At 36.6% G+C, this 6,409-nt stretch overlaps 1 pseudogene; it reads left to right on the top strand.

Moving 5' to 3' along the window:
* Positions 1-656: 656 nt before the first annotated feature.
* LOC125502145 lies at positions 657-1,370 on the top strand (annotated as a pseudogene).
* Positions 1,371-6,409: the final 5,039 nt, after the last annotated feature.

The raw sequence follows: 6,409 nt of genomic DNA, 5'->3' as shown, positions 1-6,409 counted from the left end.
GCATCTTCAGTTTTTAACTTGATTATTTCGAAAGCTGTTGATGAAGAGAAAAATTTAATTTCAGCTTCTGATCCAAATGCTAATTCAACTAATTTCACGGTTTCTGGAGATGGGAGCTGGAAGAAAAGACGTTTCAGTTCTCTATTTGGGGTGACCACACTCATAGCTAAACACTCCAAAAAAGTTGTAGATACAGTTGTCAAATGCTTTGGTCAAGGCTGTAATGTCTGGAAAAATAAAAAACATTCCGATATTGAAGCGTACAATGATTGGTATGAAGACCATGAAGAATCTTGTACGATAAATCATAAAGGAAGTGCAGGCAAAATGAAAGTTGACGCTATTATCGAGATGTTTAGTAGATCAGTTGAAAAACACCAAGTAAAATATGTCTAATATATTGGGGATGGTGATACTAAGACTTTCAAGGGTATACTTGACATAGATCCTTATGATGGTAATCCAATTGTTGAAAAAGAAGAATGTGTAGGACATATACAAAAAAAATGGGTGTAAGATTACGGAAAGCAAAAAATGAAAATGAAGGAAAAGGGATTGGCGGAAAAGGTTCAGGAAAATTAACCAATAAAGTGATAAATAAATTATCTTTATATTATGGATGAGCGATTCGCCGGCATCCGGATTCTATAGAGGACATGAGAAATGCAATTTGGGCAACCTTCTATCATAAGAGTTCTACAAATGAAAATCTACAACATTCATATTGCCCACCTGGTCCAGAAAGCTGGTGTAAATGGCAAAAAGCTGCACATGAAGGTACATCTGAAGAGTTTGACCACGAAAACCCGCCTCTGTTGGATAATATATTAGAAATTATAAAGCCGATCTACGAGAGTTTATCGTCACAGGATTTACTGGTTCGGTGCTTAGGTTCTGAGACCCAGAATAACAATGAGTCCCTGGACTCATTAATTTGGACTTTTACGCCAAAACATATACATGCCGGCTTACGTGGATAGAAATTGCAACTTTCATCGCAGTTTCCATATTTAATGAAGGCTTCATTCCTATTTTAAAAATAATGTCTCTTATGGGGATGGACATTGGTTCTGAAGCTCATGCGTTCGCCACCAATCGAGATAGTGCCCGGATTAGTCATTCTGAAATCCGAACTCTTCGGAGGCGTGGGTTCGAATCCCATCGCTGCCACCAATTTGTTACGTCATTGGTGTGTTTGAAAAAATTTATTATTTATTTTGTAACGATATTAATCAGTCTTCAAAATTACCGGTATATATTGAGACCTGGACTGTGTGGTCACTGGTCAAAATAAAGACTATAGTATCGAAAGGCGGAAGGACGAAAAGGATTTGATACTCTTGGGAGGAGGATTGAGCGGAGAGGACTAGGTAGACAATCCTCTGATTTATTTTGAGACATTTGTGAACACGTGCACAGTTTGAATCTGGTCCGACCCTGTAGTCTGCAACAGATGGGTGCAATTGGTGCATATAAATCAACCTATAAACAATAAATATAAAACGAATAATATTTCAAATATCATAACTAAACAATGGAAGTGACAGAAGATAATTAGCTCATCGCCTTTTGTTACGAGTGTTAATACTGGAGTCTCCATTCAAATTCGATCTACGTGCCTGAAAAGTAGAACGAAACTGTAAGGTAACGAAAGGAGTTTAACAAGGAGTAACATCCCCAAGAGACACGATTATTTTATTCATACGATTTTATATCAATGCCCAGTCGATCTTTTTCTTTATAAGGACAAAGGGTTATATGACTTACCTGCGACGGTTTTTATTTTATTTATTTATGTATGAATGAGGTATGAATGCGTGAGCTTATTAAACTGGCCTTCTTCGATAATTTATAATAAATTGATTTGTTTTTCGATCGATGAGTTATAATAAATATTATTACTATCATTATTATTATATTGATTATTATTATGAGAAAATAACACTGAAATAAATTTAATGTCACATTGGCGCCCGAACACGGACATGAATTATTATTGAATTGAATGAAAGGAGAGTGTGTGTATGAAATTATTATAATCTTAAGCTATATATGGGTAAGGTGACTCATAGCCCTGTTGTTACGAGGTCAGCAGCAAAAACAAGTACTGTACAGCCTAATTCGACAACAACTAAACATAAGAGACAAAAAATGACGAATATGGCCGAGGAGATGGGAGCACAATTGAAACAGCTTAGAGAGGAAAGAGAGCAACTTATAAGAGAAAGAGAAGAAATACAAGAACAAAGGAGCGAATTACAGAGAGAGAAACAAATGAGGCAAGCTCAGGAGAATATTCAATATGCAGCACCAATCAAACAAACGCGGTAACAAATACTTTATTAGGAGGTTTAATCAATCATTTCCAACGCATGCAATTAGATTTAAAAGTTCCGAAGTTTTCAGATGAGGACGAAAGTAGCCCGATAGAATTTTTATACAATTTAGAGAAATACTTTAACATTAGTAACATAGATGAGTCACAAAAGTGCTGGATTATTGGTAGTGTTTTGTCAAGGAGAGCTAAAACATGGTTTGACATAAACAAAGATGTTTGCGACACTTATGAAAATTTCAAAAAAAGCATTTAAAGAATTTTTTTCAATTCAATATCAAATAAAGATTGAAAATAAATGGTCATTACGCCGATATAGAACGCAGGATGGGGGATTACGTAGCTATTTTCGAAAACAGTGTAAGGAAGCCAAATATTTCGAACCACCGTTATCTCAATATGAAATCAATTATTCAGTAGTGCAGCAGGTTCCACCTAGGATCAGGGATTTGTTGGCGGTAGCAGATTTTAATAATACCAATTTAATATCACAGTCATTGGCAAATATAGATATGTCACAGGAAGATAGAGACAATGAAAGAGGCAAAAATTATGGATCTTATAACAAATCAAATCAAAACAACACACAAGTGCAAAATCTCGTGACGCAGACACCTAATCAATACAAGCCCAATGTTCGAAACGGATATTATCAAAACAATAGTGGTCAGAATAACGCGTATTCAAATTGTGCAAACTGCCAGGGATATCGTTATTCTCAAAAACAACAATTTTTGTTGCCAAACATGAGTTATCCACCTCCAGTAATCTGTTCAAATTTGCCAAATGTTTCAACGAGTAATAATAGTTATAATCAAATGAATTATTTAAACTAGGAAGGGATACGAATGTTCAAGGTCCGGCTTCGTATCAGTGGTCAAATGATTTCATAAAGGATCTGAGTTCTGATATAGAGTATCATGGTGGTATAGTTAAATTTCCCCAAAGTAATCAGAAATGTCCACATTTATTGGGACATATGGCAGGAGTCAATATCTAGGTGTTAATCGATACAGGTAGTCAAGTAACGTGCGTATCAGAAAAATTTTATAATCGAATATCTAATGAATGTAAAATAGCTGAATTACCTGTTAGTAACATAAAAGTTTTTCCGTCGTTTGGCAAGAGAGCTGTTAACATAAAACGTCAAATTTTAATAGACATGTACATGGATCGCGGAAGAATGACTTATGCGTTTCTGGTCGTACCTAGGTTGTCAGCTGATATTATATTGGGTGACGATTGGTTATCTGTAAACAGGGGTGTTTTGAATTATAATTTCAAGACCATTACCATCAGTGGAAGGGAAGTACCAAAGCACTGTGTTTCGTACAGTCGGAATTTTTTGAATAGGTTGGAATCTTCTGTGACTGATAATGTGACTTATATTCAGATAATAAATCGAGATTATAACGCCAATATGAATGCGAGTCATTGCCAGTCGATGAGAAATAATGTCAGTCAATCTTCATTGTCGTGGTGTCATAAAAGAAATCGTGACGAGACTAGTTGTGTTAATAATAATGATGATAATCCCAGTAATACAGAAAAAGTAAAATTTTGTGTTGGTAATGATAATATACATAATCAGAATGATAAAAATGATAATATGGACCAAGATGGTAATAAAACAAATATATATGAAAACAATGATATGCCTAGTACAGAGGATATTATACACTGCGCGTAAAAATTAGCGGGTCACCCCGTTTCTACTCCTAAAAATGCCCGATTTCAAATCCTCATAACTCAGCAAATAATGTGCGTAAAACGTCGCAAAAAATGTTGTTTTGAAGCTCAAAGCTTAACCTTTCGAATGCCTTTTGTCGAATTGAATTATTTTTTTTTTTCAAAGAGTAATCCTTTTTCGAATCATCTCATGTCAAAATCGCGAAGTGAACTTCCGACTTTACAACGATGCACCGAGTGTCACAGCGTGGGAATGCAATTTTCACGATGATAATCTTCAAGCCTGAAAAGTCTTCTTCAAAATGCGATTTTGTGAGTTGATCTACGATTTTTTTTGGCCGAGTTATGTGACCTTGAAGCAATTGTTGTCCCTAAATTTTCGAACGAATGCTCCAAGCGACCCAGTCGACGTATTGAAGTTTTTCAAAAACGATTTTGAAGGTCAAACCTTCATCTTTTCCGAAGTTTACTGCTTTTTTTTTTCCCGATCATTTTCGAAGCTTGGATACCTTCCGAATGAACCCCTCCAAAACACGGTGCGGAAATTCAAATTTCGACCTTCAGTCGGTCGCAGAAAAATGGCGGGATAGGTGGCACGTGATACCATCTTCGAGTTTGAAGTGTCCCTTTCAAAATGCGTTTTTGTAAGTTAATTTACGATTTTTTTTGACAGAGTTATTCAACTTCGAACACGGATGGAAGATTGAAACGTTACCTCCGGCATCGGCATTACCCAAGGTGTACCACGTGGAGGTTGCTCGGTAGGATTTACACCTCGTGTGTAAGTGTGCATGTGTTTAGCGTGTACCAGAGATCAGGACTCCATGGTTCGTCAATTCCACGGTATTTTTTGACTCCAAACCCTCTCTGGTACGTGTGTGAGTGTCAGAGTGCGGTATTTCTCGCCAAATTTCGATTAAAGCTTGACCAAGCTCGGCGAGGTTTCGAGGTTGTTCCTGGCGTTCTCTTAGTCGCCGTCCAACCATGTCCCAGACCTGCTCGATGGGATTTAAATCCGGACTCATAGCTGGATGGTCGAGGAGAGTGATGTCGTTTTCCAAAAAAAAAATTCGTATATGTAGTCATGCAAATGTAACATTCCTTACAAGGGGATAGATGCTGAACCTCTTCTTCAAGGTAATAATCTTTCATGTCAATTTACGAAACTGGGGTTCCCTCTCTTTTAACAAGAAATATTTTCCGCTGATGAATGGGGCTTACTCAAGCCGCTGTTAATGGTCTTAATTTTTTCCCAAATTTCAGAAATTGGCGTGAATCTGTTAATGATATCGCCAAATTTGAAGAAGCATGAGCTTTCAGCATGTTTCATACCAAGTGTGGTCTTCGCTTGCAGCTTTCCAAATTTTATGATAGCTTTGTCGCATTGTTCGGCTCACCACGGGAATCTTGCATAAAATTTGCAAGACAAACCTTTTCGTGTGCCGTTTGATTACTCCATTGTTCTGCAGAATTATTTATAATACTGTTTGATATATGATTTACGAAAAAGTTATATATGAAAATTGGATCTGAATTTGAAAAATCTGATTCTGAAAAAATTATTGAGTCTAACATTTCACTGTAACTTGGCCCAGTTTAGTTTTTTCAATTCAAATTCATACTTTGTCATGCAAGGGGTAACATTACATTCCATTGAAACCGGTAGTCGGTCACTTTCCCAGGGCTCTCCTAGAACAGTGGAATTTGATGGCAGAGCTAGATTTATTAAAACAAGAGTGAGATCAATGTTGAAAAATTTTTGTCCTGAGTGATGATAGTAGAAGTGGGTTGGATCAGACTTGTTAAGGATAAAAGATCCTCAATAATTGCTACCCCATGAATGATGATGTGAGCTTGAAAAAGGTTGGCCGATTCTTTCACAAGCTCATTTCACTTCCACGAACACACCCCTAAGTTGTCTTTTGAAACTAGGTCCGGGTTTGGCGGCAAAAGATTGTTGAACATAAGAAGACCCACTATAAGCCATATATCTTTCGTAAAATGAGTCTTACAACAAAATGCTTCGGATAAAAGTTGTTCGTCTTATCGCCCTCTAAAAAGTACGTCCCTATAACAATTTATGTAATTTCATTAATTTTATCGCAAAACGAAAAAAGGGCGAGTGTTTTTTTTCGTTTTTCGTAAGTTACTCTCCAAATTTTCAACTTACGCTTGCAAGACTCAAACCACATCTTGTATGAAGTTTCCCCTAAGAGTACACGCAAACTCGACTGGGGTAGGTAATAATACTTCTGCAGTAATAACTGTTGATCAAGGAATACAGGCGCACATGGCGCAAAAATATTGGAGCCATAGTTACTCTTGATCCCCCTTTTCCATATTCGATGAAAAAATATTTCTTTTCCTCAAAATAGTACTCATTTC

This window comes from Athalia rosae, chromosome 8 (genome assembly GCF_917208135.1).
Source record: "Athalia rosae chromosome 8, iyAthRosa1.1, whole genome shotgun sequence".
Taxonomy (NCBI): Eukaryota; Metazoa; Arthropoda; class Insecta; order Hymenoptera; family Athaliidae; genus Athalia; species Athalia rosae.
The sequence above is the reverse complement of the archived record's forward strand: the minus strand, read 5'-3'. Positions and strand labels throughout refer to the sequence as shown.